The sequence below is a fragment of the Mirounga leonina genome, unplaced genomic scaffold, assembly GCF_011800145.1.
Source record: "Mirounga leonina isolate KUSES-001 unplaced genomic scaffold, KU_Mleo_1.0 Mir_127, whole genome shotgun sequence".
In the NCBI taxonomy this organism is placed as follows: Eukaryota; Metazoa; Chordata; class Mammalia; order Carnivora; family Phocidae; genus Mirounga; species Mirounga leonina.
The window spans coordinates 51,171,248-51,191,075 of NW_023270316.1; the positions used below are offsets into that span (position 1 = coordinate 51,171,248).

General features: G+C 47.6%; 1 long non-coding RNA gene across 1 annotated transcript in view; it reads right to left on the minus strand.

Annotated features, from left to right (window-relative positions):
- Positions 1–19,828, minus strand: part of LOC118009368 — a 64,805-nt gene that overhangs the window by 6,983 nt on the left and 37,994 nt on the right. Inside the window, exon 3 of the long non-coding RNA XR_004678905.1 lies at positions 17,779–17,829. This is a non-coding gene — a long non-coding RNA (uncharacterized LOC118009368). The remainder of the gene's footprint in view (positions 1–17,778; positions 17,830–19,828) is intronic.

Sequence of the window (19,828 nt, forward strand, 5' to 3'; positions counted from 1 at the left end):
GGAAGGAAGGAAGGAAGGAAGGAAGGAAGGAAGGAAGGAAGGAAGGATGGAGGGAGGGAGGGAGGGAGGGAAGGAAGGAAGGAAGGAAAGGAGGGAGGAAGGAAAGAAGGGAGGAAGGGAGAATTGCCATGGGCATGTATGTGTCCATCAGATTTGCTCCTCTGCCCATTTGCTTCCTCTTCCCCCCATCATCTTCACACACCGGTTCCCACTCCCTTTCTCACTCTGTTCTTCACCTATTTCCCTAGTCTCCCTCATGCCCTCCTCCTGGGTCCCAAACTCATTTCTCTGAGCTCTCCATAAACCTTAACTCCATCCTCCTTCGGGACCAAGCATTCCTCAGAGCCTGTCAGGCCCGTGTTTAACATGTGACCTCTTCTACAGAGACCATCCCACCCCACAAATATAAATCTGCCATTATGAAATAAAGATTTTGGTTTTAATCCTGGCATTTTATTGTCTGTTCCTGACGGATTTATAATTTGGAGCTGGTGGATTCTAATCACAGTATGCCTTGTGTTTGTTGTTCTGGTCGACTAGAAAGCTACAAACATTTATTTATTTATTTATTACTATTTTATAAATAGCCCACTTCGCTTTGCCAGCTCTTGAATTCCCCAGATGTCAGGACACCAGTTAAAATAACTTCCTTTGGCTTGAACCTGTTACCACCTCAGGCCTCAAGCCCAGACCTTTGCAAATCAGTTAGCAGAGCAAGAGGGTTGCTATTCTCACATTTTAAAGCTTTCTTCTGTCAATATTTCCTGGATAGCTTTTTCTGTTCTTGCTAGAGAGCATGAGATCAGTGTTGAGACATCTGGCAACAGCTTTTCTTCATCATCCGCAGGTGTCTGGGAAATCGACTGGAAATCAGATTTGTGTCTGCCTGTGTCTGCTCCCTGCCTTCCGCCGCCTCCTATCCTTGCCTTCAGCTGCTCCTTGTTCCCCGCACCAAGAAAGGCTGGTGTGGGGAGAGGGCCAGCAAATATCCTTCCTAATCTATGTTTCTTCTGAGTCTCTTCTGTGCAATGTGTGTACACCCACTCCTTAACTCATTTTTAGCTTTTGGTCAATAATTCCCTCCAATATTTACGAAGGGTCTTCTATGCACGAGCACGGGGCAGCAGCAAATCAGAACTTACAGTCAAGGGGGGCAGACATTAAATGACTAGTCATTCAGTTAAGGATTTAATTACAGTTGTGAGTGGTGTGAGATGGGCTAGATGCTACCAGAGAACGGAAGCCATGATGCAACCCTGTCTGGAATGTCAGGGAGGGCTTCTGTGGAGAAGTGACTTTGAGCTGAGTCTAAATGAAGGAGCAAAGTGGCTATAGGAGGAGGTAGAGGGAATCAGAGGGGAGGGCCAACAGGTGGAAAGGAGCATGGCCCTTTGAGGCCCTGAAATAAGGCTCTAGGTGACTAGGGTGCAGGGAACAATGGGAGAGGACCACAAGATCAATGCGGTGAGGCAGCCAGGGGCTGGGTTCCATCTTCAGGATTTGGGGCTGTACCTGGAGTCATGAAATTTCAAACATTCCCAATCATCCATATCATCAATTTCAAAGTCAGCTCTGTAACCGAAGAAAACAAATCCACAGAAATGGAGACATTTGCCTAGTTCCTAATGCCATTGACAGTTTATTAAGAACTCTAAATTCTCCAAAGCTACAACTCTGAAGCTCCACTGTCCTGCCCAGGAATGTTCCCCATTATATTGTGTTAACTGAAACATCATGGCCCACCACTGTCCTGCTAAACAGGTTCAGTCCAGTCCCACCTCAGCCAGGGATGAGCCTCTGCCTTCATACCAGCATGCCTCTCCGTAATCCCGGACATCTAATGTACAATACAATGACTCTTGTTAATAATAAAGTATTGATACCGGAAATTTGCTTAGACAGTAGATTTCAGGTGCTCCCACCACAAACACACACACACACACACACACACGTGCGCACGCACGCACGAAAGCTAACTATATGAGATATGTTAATTAGCTTCACTGTAGTGATCATTTCACTGTGTGTGTGTGTACATCAAATCATCATATTGTACACCTTAAAATATACAATTTTATTTTTTAGAACTTAATTTTTAAAAAGAGGTCTGAGTCCTCCACCTCCCATCTGCAGGCACATTCAAGGCTGCTGGTGTTGTTTGTCGATGATGGACTGATGGGCACTGGACAGTCTCGCCATGCAGATAAACATGGCTTCAAACAGAGCACACGCTGGGCAGCAGGCTGACAGCTGACAATGGGTGGTCCCCTCTGGGTTTCAGAGACACCATCTCGGGCTGCTTGGCTTCTGAGCAGCAACCCGCAACAGGCCACCTTGCTTCGGTGGTTTCTCGGTGTCACTTCTCCTCTCTCCTCAGTCCCCTCTGCCCCTCTTCTCTCTAGGCCATGGCAAGTATGTCAGGTGTCTTCCATTCACCCCTTTAGGTCCACTCTCCATCCTGCTCCGCCCAGCTCCCTAACTTGGACGTCTGACCCATGTAGACTACTTCAACAAGCCCCCTTGCTCTGCAGTTGCCAGGGGAGGTCAGCCCATGGGGAGCACTTAAAGGAGAGAAGAGAATGGGTGTAGGCATTTATTACTTCTGCTCTTGTGTGGTTCCCCATGGACTGACCTCAACCGAAGTTCATGGCTTTGCTAGGTAGACCTCTCCATAGAGTTACCCTCACTGGTGCCAGTAACTTCTCCGCCCCCTGCTCTCTCAGGCCTAGCAGAGGCATGGGCTCCTGGTGTTGCTAACCCCTTGGACATAGCACCATCCCTTCTTGTTCCCCTATGCTCTACGCTCATCTTTGTAAATTGTATTACCTTTATTAAACTCCCCAAGGCACTGAATTTAAGGATGCCATGCTCCTCCCCAGACCCTGACCCATAGAACCCAAACTCACAGTTGAGAAATCTCAGCATTCCATCCCTATCTTAGGCCAGTGACTGTTGTTTTTTTTTTTTTTCTTTTCTGATACTTTTTTTTTTTAAAGATTTTATTTATTTATTTATTTGAGAGAGTGTATATGGGAGCAGGAGGGAGAATCTCAAGCAGACTCTACCCTGAGCACAGAGCCCTACTGAGGGCTCTATCCCATGACACCAAGATCATGACCTGAGCCGAAACCAAAAGTCTAAAGCTCAACCAACTGAGCCACCCAAGTGCCCCTCTTTTCTGATACATTTTAATTCAGATTCTCTGGTGACTGACCTGCATAGGCCCTCAAACAAGCTGAAGTATTTTGGCAAGTGTAGAGAAAGGGGAGACACATGGATAATGCTTTGCTCCTCCCCTTCCCTGAAAGGCCCTACCTGATCTGTCTCCCTTTCCCTGTAGCCACACTGGTTTCTTTGCTCCCTGAACACATCAGGCACAAGCCACCAAAGGTTTTACACCTCTTCCCTCTGTCTGTAGTATCTTCCCCCAGAAATCCACACGGCTCAGTCCCCCACCAGCTTTAGATGTTTTCCTCAAATGTCACCTTTTCAATTAGACTTCCCTACCCTCCCTATTTAAAATTATCCCCATCCCTGCATTCTCATCCCCTTCCCTGCTTTACGCATCTCCTGGCCACTTGTCACGTTCTAATACACTCTATACGCATTTCTTTTGCTGACTGATCACACACACACCCTCACACGAATGCTCTACAAAATGCCACGAAGACAGGGATTGTTGTCTGTTTTGCTCATAATGGTATCCTCAATCACCAGACCAGAATTCCACATGCTATTTGTGGAACAAGTGAAATCCTGGTTCCAGAAACAGATACGTGGAAAGGACTCCACACCGGTGACCATTTTGGTCCCCAAACTTTTAATCAGTCTCCAAGCACAGTTGCTTCCTGCCAACTCCCATCTGCAGCAAGTATCTGTGCCTAATCCGTGACTTTCTGCAAACAGAGGCCAGAAGCTCTGCTAGGTGTGTGTCCAGTCACATCCAGTTAGGCTATGTTCGTGGGGAGCTGATGCATGGCTCTTTCCTCTCTCCATTTCAGAAGCTGAATGATGCACCAGAACAATAAAGCTTCCCTTCACCTGGGAATATGACCCCATTGATCCTGCAGTTAAGATATATACTTTGAGCAGATATATCCATTCACACTCTATTCATTTTGAAAACTCCTACTACATGCTTGGCTTTTTGCCAGAAGCTGGGAAAGTAAAGATGAATAAAATATGGTCGCTTCCCTCCGGGTGCTCTGACATACCACGCTGGACTTCTATGAGGTGAAAAGATGAAAGACATTCTCTTCTGTAGTGCAGAATCAACCCACTAGATTTTGCCACCTCTGGACAGCATGGTATCACTAAACACATGGAGAGCCTTTCCATACCCAGGAGAGCCAGGCCTTGACTCTGAACGTACAGGCTCTGAGAAATCAGAGACATGATCCATTCCAAGATCTGAGACCCAGAGAGAGAAAGCCCAAAGTTGAGGTGACTTACAGCCACATCCTGGCATCTACAACTACCGCAAACTCCCGGAGGCAGGGATATAACCAAAATCATTACTCAGGCCCAGCACCGGCAGAGACCTGGCAAAGAAATATTTGTTGAGTGAATGAATAAATAAATAAATGAGAAAAAAATAAAGGAGCTAAAAGTAATCAGGGATTAAAGTCACAGGTGGGTCCACTAGTTTGCATATAGCCCATCCCTCCTAAACTGCATTCCGAGGGCCCATGGGTCTTCTGGATGTCCACTAAAACTGGGGTAAGGGTCAGAGCCAAAAGAGGGGTTCAATGTTAGGAAAATAAGCTCAGTGGTAAAGGTTAGAAACAGAACAAATCAGTGACTTCTGTTCAGGATTGGTATTTGGACCCTCAGGTGTCAGCTGAACATTGATTATTCATTAGATAATGCAATTGCACTCGACAAAAGGCACAGCATGATGGTTTTAAATAGCAGAATTGGCCGTTTGTTCCCTTCAGGTTTGTGTGTTCTGTGAGAAACTAAATGTAGTTTCTCAGGAATAATGCCCAGGCACAGCTTTTTGGAATAGCTATCGCATTGGACCAAATACATCATTCTTTTCACAGGCTTTCCGTTAAATTTCAGTAACTGTCTCTAAGAGGTTAGGCTCCAAGAACCAGAATCAAGGATGTAGGCTCTAGGGCAGCCAGGGGGTGAGAGGCAGGTCACTGGGAAGCCTCATGCAATGAATTACTTCTCTAACTGCCGAGCCCAGGGGCTGGGAAAGATGCGGCCCCACTTAGGGATCTGCGCGGGACACCTCTCAGCTGATATTTCTGCTGTTCAGATGGGCTGAGGAATGCTCGTGTTCTCCTGCATCTCAGAGTAGCACCTGGAACCTGGCTATAAAGCAGCTTAATATGCAAATACCAATGTTGCGTGCAAAGCAGATGAGTGCTGCTTCTGCCATTTCCCGGACATAAGCAAAACTCATAAGGTGTCAAAATCTCCAAACTACTCTTTAAAGCACTCTACCTGTTCTCACTCTGTTCAAATGTCTAAAATGATGCTTGGCACGGTCTCCATGCAATCGATCCCAGGAAGCTTCTATCAACCCTCTTGCAGATGCTCTCCGTCCTGAGCATTTCCAGAAAGAACAGTACTTTTCTTTGAATAGTCTGCCAGCCGGTCTGAGAAAAGCAGGTGCAGGTCTTTTTAAATGCCACATGTACTTGCGTATTCTCCCAGCTTCCTTGCCTCCCCCTGCCACGATTTTGAGAAGGGCTTGTTTGGGTTGTTTTATTTTTTTTCTTCTACACCATTTTCCCCAAGACTACTGTTGTCAAAAGCAACAGTTGTAAAAACAATGAAAAGTGTTCATACTAGTGATCTTAACTTCCAAGTGGATTCTCAACATTTTCTACGTGAAATTCTGTCTAAGCATCGGTCTAATGCATGAAGCCCCGCCAAGGTTGTTCTGGAGAAGGAAAGCGGGAACTTGACTTACCTCTTAGGACCAGTCAGCCAAAAATGGCACCCTTCTGTTGACTTTCTAAGCTCTTCTGTTCTCCTTAGAATAAACCGACACAAGGAGCTGGGTGGAGTATTTCTTTGTGATCTTGCCATCACCACCAGCCCGCTATCACATTCGTTAGATTTTTTTTTCCATTTTGTGCAGGAATGGAAATAAAATCGCAAGGCCCTAGCTATCGCTGATACAAGCCTGGAATAACAACTAGAGCAATGAAGAGCTCCCACCTCACTCATTGCTCTTGCAGGTAGAATTCTATTAGATTTAAAAGTATCCTTTGAAATTCTGATTAGCCCCAAGCCTTTGAAAGCAGACAGTTATGCAGCAGCCCCCCTAAAGCAAAATTCTCTTGCCATCTGACAGCTCCCCCGCCTTTTGACTCCTCCATCCTCTGGAAGCCTCCGGGTCAGCCTCCTGCCTCTACAACCAGCGGTTTGGGAGCTCACTGAGGCACAGACCCTCCTGATGGGCCTATGAAACCAGGGGCAAAGGGCAGAACCAGTCTGTGTTAGGGAAGTGGATATGTAAACTGATCTGAGAGAACAGAAAGCACTCAGATATACACAACCAGAGGGACACAACCTCCATTCATTCATTCACCCTTCAAAGATTTATTGAGCACCTGCTACATGCCAGGTACTCAGCTGGCTGCTGAGGATACGATGGTGAGAAAAACAGAGTTCCTACCCTCTAGGAACTCACAGTCTGGTGGGGGCGTCAACCTAAGGATCCCACAAACCACAAACAGCAGCTGCTGAGGCCGACGTGACAAAGCGAGGTCCGTGGGGTCCTGTGAGTGTGTGGTGAGGGTTCCGACCAACGAAGGCTTCCATAGGAAGTTTTGACCTGAGATCCAGGAGATGAAGACACGAGAAAGGAAACCAGAAAGGCCTTCACAAGGAAGGTGCCTGGCCCTCCCTGCAATCCAACCCACATAGACGCCAGGTGTTGATTTAGCTGCCCCACTGAGATGGAATGTTTGAACTGCCCAGGGCCAGTGGGGTCTCATCTGTCATTTCCTATTTTCTGAGCATGTGCTGTGGGTAAGATGCTGTGCTAGCTCTTTATGAATATTATCACATCCATTCCTGACAGCATCCCTGGCATGTCAGTGGTACTATTATCTGCCAAGCTAAACAGGTGGAGGATTGGATTTGGCTTGTGGGTGGTAGTTTGCTGATCCCAGGTCTCGGATGCATGTGTGGTGGCCGGAGTGAGAGCAGCCATATTGGACCATGAGGTGAAAGTATCTACTGAGGAAAGCAGAGAAATAAGCTAGAAGGAGCCTGAGTCCCAGTTATCACAGAGTCCCCCTGTGAACTAGGGAACTGAGGCACAAAGAGGTTGAGCAACATTCCCAAAGCCAAGCAGAAACCAGGCTCTGTATGATTCTGAAGTCTGCAAACCTCATCCTACACCGCACCAGCTCAGATCAGAGATCTGGCATGTCAGCTTCCCAGTGTGGCAGCTGAACACTCTGAAGGCTGAGATTTTCTTCTGTAGCCTACTCAAAACCTCTCTTGTTTGAAAGTAGCTCATTCCTCCCCTCTTTCATAAAACACAGGCAACAATTTGCCCACAACGGGCTCATTAAACACCACACACACACACACACACACACACACACCCTTTAAGTGCTTAAAGACAAAGCACAGGCACATCACCACCTTGCTTTCTCCTCTACAGAACTGACAACCCCGTCGCCTCCCATAAAACAGTTGTCTGCACCCAGAAACAAATGCAGCATCACTTGGAGCAGGAGAGTGGATGAGGCTCCTAGCAAGGGGTCAGCAACCTCATTCCAGAAGCTGTAGAGAAGGGAACATTCTTGGAGTCAGAGCCAAATTGCAGGGGTTTGCCATTGCTCTTGAGGTTTCTATCACCCTGTTGTTCTTTCAGTGTGTATGAGACTCCCAGATCCTACAAACTGGGCTTTTGGCTATCCCCAAGGGATTCAGCAGAGCCAGTCCCTCAGACACCAGAAAGGATTAGTAAAGGGCGCCATAGGCTTTTCCAATAGTAATGATCCAGGCGCAGCTTCCAATTGACAGCCAAAAAAAAAGCAGTGCTAAAACTCAGCACACTTGCATTTGCACCTTGTAAATCTCATTAGCATGTGTCACAGCTGGGTTCCGGTGTGTGGCCCTGGCAGAGACAGCCTTCCCGCTGGAATGTCGCATCTTACCAACCCCAGGGCCTACTGGTGACATGGACCACAAGTCAGTTCCATCAGCTCTCTCTGCGCGCCCCTCACCACCTTATGGAGCACACAGAGACCCATCACGGAGTTTTATTTGTGGCCTCAGTTAATCGAGATGGGTAGAAAATCCTGGAGGTATACAGAGTACAAGACACACTCCTGGAAAATGCATGCCTCATTCCTAGCCAGAGCTCTGCTTCCACATTCTTCAGCAGTCTCCTACTCTGGTGAGTTGGGCTTAACCACACGTGAATGGTGTATTAGTCAGGATTAGGCTCATTTGCAAGTGACGGTAGCTTAAGCAAGACAGAACTTTATTTCTCTCCCATAAATGAAATCCAGAGGGCTCACGGGGTGGCTCTGTGAAAAGTGGGGACTTGGGCTCCTCCTGGCTTATTTTTCTGCCATCCTCGGTACATGACTTCCACCTCATGGTTCACTCTAGGCTCCATCTAGGCATCCTAGACCAGGGACAGGCAAACTAACCCCAGAAGCCAAATCCGCTCCTCTGCCTGTTTTGCTGAAAAGGTCTGATTGGAACACAGCGATACTCATTTGTGTATGTATGGTCTATAGTTGCTTTCAAAGTTCAACAGCACAACTGGGTAGTTGGACAGAGACCATACGGCTCACAGCTGAAAATACTATCTGGTGCTTTACAGAAGTTTGCTGACTCCTCTTCTGGACCGAAAAAAGAAAGAAGGACAAATAAGGTCAAGGGAATCCAAGCCATTTTCCAAAAACCACATAGGACATTTCTGCTTAGAAGCTATTGCAGAATTTAGTCTCACAGCCATACCCAGCTTCCTGGAAAGCTGAGGGCCCCTACTGACCACGGCGGAGCTGGCCCGCAAGGGCTCCTTGCCTCTTCTGTTCCACCTTACAGACAGGCTCCCCCCTGAGGCAGGCCACCCAGACCCACACTATCAGCACATCAGCCACATGGGAGGAAGGACAAAAACAGAGATGAGTTGAGACAGAGACAGAGTGGTAGAGCCAGAGATCCAAGAGAGAGGCCTAGAAAGAGCTTTAAGGCAGGTGTAAAACTTTGTTTACAATACAGGCATGGGGCGCCTGGATGGCTCAGTGGTTAAGTGTCTGCCTTCGGCTCAGGTCATGATCCCAGTGTCCTGGGATCGAGCCCCACAAGCGGGAAGCCTGCTTCTCCCTTCCCACTCCCCCTGCTTGTGTTCCTCTCTTGCTATCTCTCTCTCTGTCAAATAAATAAATTTTGAAAAGAGTGTTTTACAATACAGGTGTAAAAAAACCACTGTTTTTGTTAAATTCAACTTCTTTAAATTCCGTATTAAATTTAGCTCTAAAACACTATCCTGCTGAACTGGTCAGAAACTCCTTGTAGTCAGCACTGGGGCTCCTGTCCCCAGATTTGAGCAAAGGTCCCAGGAGCTTCCGCAGTGATGCCTCCCATCAGTGAGTCACAGTGGGTATACTGGGACACCATATGGTCTCTTCAGGTGAGGCTGAGAGACCCAGAGAGGTAGACTCCCTAGAGGCGCCACTCCCTCCGAGGCCTGGCCCCCTCCCCAGGGCACAACAACCTGCTACCTTCCTAACAGAGGGAAGACTCCAACCACACCCTCATTTACACCTCCCGAAACATGCCCCTTCTTGGCTTCCCCTCTGGCTCTTCAAGCAGCTTTTATTTTCTGCCCAGTAAAAAAAAAAAGAAAAGAAAAGAAAACCCTCATAATCAAGGAAATACCAAGAATCTGACTACCCGTTGGAATGGGAAGTAGTAAGAAAAGGAATAAAACTTAATACTTGATCGACAGCTGGGACCAAGTTTAACATCTGTGCTAACATCACTAGGTTTAACATCTGTGTATCTCCCCTACCCTGTAGCCCATTTGCAAGTCTCTGTGGATCCTTTAGGCCTTAACCCCAGGTTGGGTTTCCTCCTGTTGGGGGGCAGTAGGGAGGAGGAGGGAGTGAAATCTTTGAGAGAGAGGTGGACAGGTGGTCATCTTGAGCGCCCCTGGAGGCAGGTCTGCAAATAGCCTGAAATTGGCTCTGATAATAACCACACCTAAATTTAAGCCTCTTCTGAAACGATCATTTATGTCAAGATCCTTGTTGTCAGTAGAAATTGATGACTGCTAAGTGATATATATCCAGACACCATCGATGAATGGAACTGGATCTCGACCTGTGGAGGGTTCCTGAGCGGGACAAGCTGAGTTAATATCCAGCCCACACCCACCAAGAAAGCGGCACCGCTTGTAAAAATACTAAAATACTGCCACCCTGGTTAGTAAAAATGCACTGCCCTGAGCTCCCAAGTGCCACCTTAGCCCCTGCGCAGCAATCTCCCCAACCTCCTGCAATCAAGCAATAAAAGAGTCAATGCCTAGCTCAGCAGGAAGCCTGTAACTCCCCTGCTCCTAGACTCATGGTACTGTCCATTCTGATGGGTCAGTGCCCATGCCTTACTGGTTGCTGAATATTTTGAAATCATCCTAGATGAGAATGTTTTGAAGAGGGAGAAACATGAGAGGCAAAGAGAGGACTCCCTTCTGGGGTCACCATGCACAGCTGTGCAGGCTGTTCACTGCGTAAGTTCTCCTGTCTGAGGTAGCCACTGGGAACTGAATTCCATCCTGTGCTCTGCTTGCCAAGTGTTGTGCCCTGGCACAGGACTGCATCCATCCAGAGAAAAGGGAGGCTTTTTCTAAAGCACACAAAGGTGCTGTGTGTTCCAGCAGCCGGCTCACTTCAGAAGCGATTTTAATCATCCAGGCCCGAGTGGAAGAGACCTGACTTAGGGTGAGAGTCAGCCTGAGAAGTCAGAAGTAAATTTTTCCTTGCCATTAATCAGCCAGGAGCCCTTGCAGACACTATTTAATTTCTCTGAGCCTCAGTTTCTTTAAAAATTGTCATTAGAGCTATTTTATACAGCGGTTGAAAAAATTAAGTGAACTGCCTGACACAATGTGTGGCAAGAATCAAGTGCACAACACCCGTAACCATTACTAGAAATACTACTGCTATTATTCTCAGCAAAGGGCTGTGTTCTAAGTCTTGGAAATACCTACAGGGCAGGACAGGACATAAGGAGAGCCATCTGGAACGTATCAAAAGGATGCGTGACAAGTAACAAACTTCCCAAGATGTGTACTGGGACCGTGCCCCTTTCTCCTAGAGACAGAATTTAATATGTGAATGTGATTTTGATAAATGATATGTAATATGAGCTTATCTATGAATGAATTGGAATTACCTCTGAGCTGGGTCTGGCAACAGGAGAGCTGAAGGCAGGGAAAGAGTGATGCCATGTAGACCCTGATGAAGGAGAAAGAGCCCATGAAGGGCAGGTGCTGAAGTCGCTTTGACCAGCCAGGAGTTGAGCAGAGGTGAATGGGAGGCAGCCAGCCCTGCTTTAGGGAACTGGAATCGGCCTGAGGGCTCTCAGGGAAGAGGGGCCAAATGTTTCCAGGAATGGAACCTGGAGCAGGCAGAACAGTCTGGAAGTGGGGCATTGCATCTGTGGTATCTTGACTTCCTAGTAGTACTGACCAAGGTCTGGCACCTCCTACCTTGGCCCCATGGGCCTTAGGATGTCTGTGTTGAGCCAAATCTTGGACACTGAGTCTGCCCAGACCACCTCTCCAGATTCACGCTTACAAAATGAACCAGGTGTCTCCTGCATATGTGCAGAGACAGAGATCAATATCATGTCCCTGGTACAATTGAAAGAGATGTTATTGCATTCATTCATTCATTCATTCTTTCCAACACATATTTATTGGTGAGTTCTTTACACCAGGCACTAAGGATAAAGCAGTGAACAATCTCCTATCTGACCCTGTCCAGCCTCTAGCCACCACCCCCACCCCAGTGGAGTAGAGGTCTACCCTTCTTCCTTTTACCATGGCCCCACACTTCTTAGATCAAAGGTGCTGAAAACCTGCCATGGACTTCAGATCTAGCCCTGCTCTTGTGCTTCAGCAGTTGTTCCGAGCTGCTTTCCCTCCTTCCTCATCTCCCGCCCTCCACACTTGTCTGCAAACTGGCTTGGTGTTGCTTTAGGGCAAGCAAGCCCATCAGCCCTAAGGCTTACTGTGTTCACGGCTTTACGGCTCCCAAAGGCTCTGCCTCCCTTATATCATGGAACCCTCACCTCATCTCTGAGACAGGTGGGGGCAAGAATTAGCCACCTCATTTAACAAATTTAGAAACAGGCTGTTTAGGATACCTGCATAGGATATTGTGTCTCCTCAAGTTTTCTAAATTCTATATTAAAATATTGCATTACTTTCTGTTACTTACACCTCGCCTACTTCAAAAAAGAAGTGAATATTATATTATATTCATCTCTAATAGGAGATATTCTAGTCTCCGAGTCTTTTGGATATTGACGGTTATAAATAGAGCCTAGGAAGTACACAATGGCAATTATTCCTGCCCTATGCTTACTCCCAAGTCCAAGGCTTGGCCGAAAATAACCCCTCCTTGTCACAAGGAGTTTGCTGAGCCATCTCCCCCCTTTTCCAGTGAGCTCCCAGAAGCTGATCTTCTCTCCTGGGAATTGATCGCTAAATTTTAGATCCCTGTGTCGCACTCCCCACATTACACTGAAGCTGTGTGATGGTGTATTGCCTTCCCAGTGACCAAAACGTCCTCGCGAGTGAGAGCGTATACTCCGGTGCCTCGCATTGTGGATGGCAAACACAATGATGAACTAAATTGTCCTTTCTAAACACTGTTCCTGATCCCTTCTCTATTGATTACACTGGCTCCCCAGATGTCAATACTCACATGCATGTTGTTCTCAGTATTTGTTTAGCTGCCTTTGGTACCTCCGTCTGTGTGATTATAAACTCCTAAAAGGCAGAGCGTTTGACCCTACTAGAAAAGCACTGCATAGTTCCATACTCTGACAGCTGCTTAGTAAAATGTTTTTGATCCTGGTAGTGGGTTGATGGTGGTAAAAGTAAAAGCCATTAGGACTGTGATTAATGAAGATACTTTATGCAAGTTTTCCCCCAAGCACAGGTGAGAGGACATGTAATCCCATTACCAATACTCAATCTTTCACTCTTGGGGGATTTCCTTACTAATTAGTCTGAAGCTGTAATTTAGCCTATACTTTAAGGAATGTGTCACATGAGGACACTTCTAATTTATTTCTGACCTTCCTTGAATTTAGAGGCACATATGCCTTTGACCAGCCTTTCTCCCAACTGCTATTTTCCTGCTGCAAAAAAAAAAAAAAAAAAAGTAATAGTTTATCCAAGACCTGAGAAAGGGAGGCAAGCCCAGAGCCCATGCCTTGGTACTCGGCCTGTCTAAGGGTTTGGTCCTGCTCTCCTGCTTTGTTCCCTCAAAACTACCTTCTAATAACGAAGCAGAATGTGCTTTGCACTACATTACCAGGACTTGGAAATGGACAAAGAAATGTAAGCAGAAGTGAAGTCTGTCATATGTGGGTGGAAACTTTAAGAGCCAATACACAATTTGTTGCATTCCCTCTTCCTTCTGCCACAGCAAGGAGAAAGTCCCATATGGTGGCTACTCTCTCAGTCTAGGTCCCCAAGTGAGGAGAGCATGCAGCATTTCCCCAGCCTACCTGTGATGGACATGCAGAGAAAGCAAGAAATACACTTGCTGTTTTAAGCCACTGAGATTTGGGGGTTGTTTGTTACTGAAGCATACCCTGGCCCATCCTGACTGATACAATTATCCTAAGTAAAGGAACTCCTACCCCAAACTTTGATAAGATATACTTTGCTATCACCCCTGAATTTCTTCCTGGAGGCCTACCTCCATAGTTGACCTCTGTGAGCAGCTTTTCTGACCCCCAGAGATTCCATGTCCCCTGTCTCACTAGACACTCCCTCCAAAATAGTCGACTCACAACATTCCACTCCTGGAAAGAGCCACTCCACTCCTCCTTTTCCAGAAGTCCAGCTAAAGCTTCCACTGGGGTTTGATGGAAAGGTGTGTAATCCATCACACATCCCATATTGTTCCCTCCTCCCAGCTCCCAGCCCTGAAGGATGCAGGGCCGGCAGGGCCCCCTGGCCACTGAGGGAACAGGAGTCACCCAGTCGCCATGTTCTGACAGCTTGTCACATTATTTTTCCCTGTGGGGGCTCTGATCCCTCCATCTAACCTTCTTCTCAGTCCCCTGAGACCATGGGCCTCTATACAAGGCTCCCCAGGCAAAGCAAAGCAAGATTGATGCCCTACAAACGGCCTGCCATGCCCGGGAGGGCTCTCTGTTCAATGAGTGGAGCAGCCCATTCTTCCCCATCTCGGGTTCCCACACTGGACACCAAAGCGGGAGCTTGGAGCCAGGGCGGCAAGAATTCAACCTTTATTCATCCCGGAACACAAATGATCTGCCACACTCCCCTAATCTCCCTAGCCCTCTCACCTCACCTACTCAAAATCTTTCTGAAGGGCCTGGGCCTTCCTGGAGGATAACATGTGATTCACACTGCCCTCTGGACAGAAGGGCTGGAGCCCAGAGAGGATCAGAAAGTTTGGAGGAAAAATATCCATTTACATATTGACCACGGATGAAGCGTTTTCCCCTGCTGTGCCCACCCCCCAGCCATGTGCCTCTTTCCTCCTTTGGCCCTTATTACCGTAGCGTTTGAGGACTGTAGGCAGGATTGTGCTGCAGAAGAATCATGAATTAGCATTAATGTTGATGATTATTTGCATCCACAGTTCCCTGCACTGCAGGTAAAAGCCTCCTAAGGGTTTGGGCCTAAGAGCACAGCTTCAGGGACTTGGGGGGCGGGGGGGGGGGGGGAGGGGGCTGTGGAGCACTACATATAAAAATGATTTCATCTAAATTTCTGGAGTGGTTTCATAGACCAAAGCACCTCTGAAGGACAAAAAGACAACTGTAAAATTACCTGAAAATAAATGCTTCTAAAGTGTTCAGCAATAATCCAGGGTGAGGAGAATCGGGAGGCCGATAACTAATCCGTCAGCTTTTTTTTTTTTTTTTTTATCCCGCATCTAGACTTTTTTCTTCCAAGGCCACAGCCTGTCACCATGCAGTTTATCAGCCGTCACTCCGTCTTGATTCTGGGTGATATGAGATCAATGGCCTAAAACTGCTCTCAGATCTACGGAGAAATTTATAACACCAGGCTCTGCTGTGCCCTGGCTGGGCCTGGGTCCCAGGGCTCTGAGGGTGAGGCTGCCATGCAGACTTCATTTCCATTTCAAAAGTGGATTGTGACCCACTTGGAGCAGGCGAGTTCAAGCCATCAGATGCAAAGGAAGGCCTGAGTCAGAAGTCTTCAGCACTTACAGAACAATGACTTTGAGGAAAGAAAAAAGAGACACCAGCCAATGATTAAAATTCTCTCTGCCTTGACAAGGCTCTAGCTCCCTGCTTTAATTTCTTTTGAATCATGTGCGATTTATTAATAACAAAACCCCAAATTTGCAACAACATGTTTTAGGCTCTGAAAGCAATTAATCATTCAATTTACCTAACTACAGAACTCCTGAGCATGGTTTGAGCAGAGATTTGTGGTTCTTTTGATCCTCACTGAGGGCTCCTTTGGTTATCTACAGCCTCTTTTCTTCCCCCATGAACTGTGTAATTTGGCCCTAATTCTGCCTCAGAGTGCCCATGAACCATAGCAAGGTCCCAGGAGCCCAGGCCACATCCCATATCCTATACTTTCCAACCAAAGAGCTCCAGGGAAATTCTTCATCGCCCCCTCTTCCCCGCAACACACACACTGAGTCCTTGGGTGATAAGGGGAACACTGGCTTTCTGTCCACAACCCCAGGCCGTGGGCAGCTATAGAACATGCGGCTCCTCGCCGCCCCCATTCCCACCCCCACCATTTGTCTTGGACGGATGTCCAACAGAAAATGTTCTGTGGGGACTCTGGACTTGCTTCTGGCTGAACCCAGAGAAGCCTCAGCTTTCTGAGCAAAAAGAAAATCCTGCTGCCTGCCCGACTTCTCCTTGGAACCAGACATCTGAGAGGAGGTTCCTGGGAGGAACGGCATTCTCGAAGAGGACTGGCAATGCCGGAGTCCACCCACCAGCTTCTCCTGCCGCGCTGGCTCCAGCGCCCCTCCAGCCAGCGGGGAAGGCAGGCTGGCACATACGGAAGTGGTCCTCTGGCTGGACCCACAGACAGCAAGTGCCCTCTCAGTGCATGCCTCTCTGTCCTGAGTTTCTTGGGATTCTGCCAGACCACAAACTAGCCAATCACTGTTCCCACACCAGTCACTTCAGAGAGTTGCCCTTCACCTTCCTCCCAGATCAGAGTCTACCAGTTTAGGCTTTGTCCCACTTCCCTGCCCTGCCCCTCCTCTGGCCTCCCTTTACCCTGGTGAACCTGTGATTTCTGAATGACATCCTTCAACCCCGTTGCCTAAGAGTAGAACTGGAATTCTTTAACGCAGTATATGAAGCACCAACCTGCTCACTCTGACTTTCTTTGCCCCAGTGCCCCTCCCCCAGCCGCTCATGGCAACCTACACCCCAGCCCTTGGATCTTCACGTCCTTGAGCTTGCTATTCCTTCAGGAGGGAAAGCCCTATTCATCTCCACCCCTTCCTCACTCTTTCTACCCCTAGCTCATGTCTACTCATCCTTCAAAACTCAGCTTAAATGTTGCCTCCTGCAGGAAGTTTTCCCTGCACATCTCTGCCCCCTAGCACAATTGCACCCCCCTCCTCTGGGTTCACGCGGGCATGCAATGCATACTTGTACCACTGCTCTTGACATGAGGCATGTGTTCGGGTATCCCACTCCCCTAAGAACTGTGGGCAGCCACCTGGCATGGGCTGCCGGGTAGGCCTCCATCACAGCAATCCTCACACCTGATGGTGGGTCTCCTTCTTCTTCTAGAATTCCAGCCTCAGGGCTAGCACACAGAGTCTAGGATTTCTTTTGTTCTTCTTCTTCTTTTCTTTCTTCTTCCTCTTCTTCTTCTTCTTCTTCTTCTTCTTCTTCTTCTTCTTCTTCTTCTTCTTTTTTAATAAAGCTAGGAGAGAAGCATAGAACAGATTCTCCCTCATAGCCCTCAGCAGGACCCTGTCCACACCTTGAGGTTGGACTTCCAGCCTCCAGAATATCGATTTCTATTGGAAACCAGGCAGTTCATGGCAGCCCTAGTAGGCGAATGGTAAGGGGAAGCACTGGGTCAAACATTGGCTCCATGTAAGTCACAGGAAATCACCTGGTGCTCCTGAGCATCCTAAGAATGAAAGTCTTCTGGAATGTTCCTGCCCTCTCCCCCCAGAATAATGGGTTGCTGTTCACTGAATATTTGTCTCTGTAGGTGGTTTGTCATGATACATGGCTTTTGTGGAAATGAGTGGTGAAAAAGTCCACTGGAAACTCCTTTTTGCCATCATCTGATCTCAATGAGAGGGTAAGGTACCAAAAGATTTTGAAATGACATGAGAGCCTTAAAGTTACTTGAACCCTCACATGAAAATTTTTCTCCTTCCTTTGGGACCTATAAACCTACAACTATATATATTATTATTTCCAGAAGGGTGGGAGAAAAAAAGGAATCAGAAGGATAGTTGTAACTAAAGCAAAGAAGCAGACAGGAAATAGGAGGGTTGTTTTTTGTTTTGTTTTGTTTTTTGTCTTTCTGAACAAATACCTCACCTGTAAAATAAGAGGTTTAGATGATCCAGCCTCTGATGTTCCTTCCTCCTGCTTTAAAAGGAAATGATAATTAACACGTGCTCAGAGCTTCCTAAGCACCTGACACTGTATTATCTTACACAGTCCTCCGGTCAACTTTACAAGGTATTACTATTAGCCCAGTTTACAGAGAAATCAATTAACTTGCCCCGGGCCACACAGCAATTCAATGGTATCAGATTTGAACTCAAGTTGGATGTTGTAATCAACAGCCGTGTTTTGTTTCTTGTCAAGTTAAGTGGGTATCCCAGAGCATCCTGACACACAGAACACACAAAAGGATGAATGGCCCAAGACCTGGACATGGTCTAGGGTTTGTGAGCATCTGGCACTGGGCTCAATCCAAAAATCAATGTTTAAACAACAGTCACCTTTACCCTCAAACTGTCTCACTGTCTGACTGCTGAGTTTGAATCAGGACTATGGAGGATGTTGCTCTGTGGGTATTAAAGTTTAAAAGTCACAATGCCAGTATCAGCAGCCCAATAAACGGGCAGGGAGGTGCATTTTAAAAAAATATAAAGTTAGCATTTGGAGTATAGAAAAGAGCTTGGTTGCATTTCTAGAGAGCAAACCCCAGCAAAACCCAGCGACTTAGGAATTCTGAGAGATTTCTACAAAATATGCTTCCGTTACAAGAATGAATTGGCTGCCTCTGAAGAGCTGCCTCCGTTCTCTGCTTTGAGGAGCACTTACTGCAAACTTTCCTGGAAGGTTTATCGGATGGAGTGAGCCTGTTGAAGGAAAAACGATGGGCCCCGGTCTTATATATTTTTTAAATAGTTAAAAGGTTAAAAAATACCCCTCTCCCCATCCATCCTTAGAATTACACTTTTCAGCCAAGTCTAGTTCCCTTTCCTGGTAGATATAATCCTAATTAAAAATAAATTACATGCTGTATAGAACTTGAAATGGAAAAGCTAATCCTATTACATATGAGAATATATCCTGATTTTCTTTCCCCCTAAACTGTGGGAGATATCAGATCAGGCTGAGCCCCCCATTGTCGCCGCTTTGAAAACTTTCCTAGAGCCCTAATCCGTCACGTGACGCCCGTGTCAATCTCGGGGTCTGCACGCGAGTTTCACAAAGCAGGCATTAGGCTCGGCAACAGAAACCCAGCTTTGCGGAGCCCGCAACATTTGCATTCCGAGAAAACGCCGGCCATTGTGGGCTGTGTTTGTTCTCAGGATTGCGAGACTGTTGCCTGCGAAGTTGCTAAAACCTAAAGAAAGGGGCTCCTCTGAGCCAGCCTGGGCCTTTGGTATGATAACAAGTCGATTTGAGCTGCTTTTGTGGGGCTGGATCAGCGCTGGGGGACGGCAAGCTCCACCCCCCATTCTCCCCACTGCTCCGGCCCCACCTCCCCGGACATTTTGCTTCCCCCGGGAGTTGCTGTAGGCGCTGATGCGCTATTTTAAATCCTATTTCCATAATCTGGAGGCCGCAGGCGGCGGGGCCCGGAGCTCGTTCTGCTCGCGTGCCTTCACACCTCTACCGCCGGCTCGGAAGGCCCTGTTCGCTGCTCTCCTCTGCTGCTCTCCGCCCTGGGCTCCGCGCCCCGCGCTTCCTGGCGCCGCCGCGGTCGGGGTCACTTCCGAGCGGCGGAGTCGCTAGCCCAGGATAGAATGCTTCGGACCTGCTACTAGCCGCCCCCCTCCTCCCGCCTCTTGGTTTCTGGCTGTTCGCCCATTCCCCCACCCCAGCACGCCTTCCCGTATTTCAGTCTTGAGAATGAGCATGATGACACGAAGCGCTTTGAGTAAAAATATTAGATAGTTTTGATTCTCCAGCAGAGCAAAGATAAAACAAATTTAAACAGCGAGCGGCTGGGGTCCTGGGGTCCAGGCCAGAACTGAGATGCGCGGGGACGCAGGAGGAGCAGGCGTGGGGTCGAGCTCCCAGCCACTCGCGACCGTGCTCTAGCCAATTATCTACTCACGGGAACAGCTGAAAACATCTTTTCTCTGCGACTCCGGCCCCACTGCCCTCCCCCCCCCCCCCCCCCCCC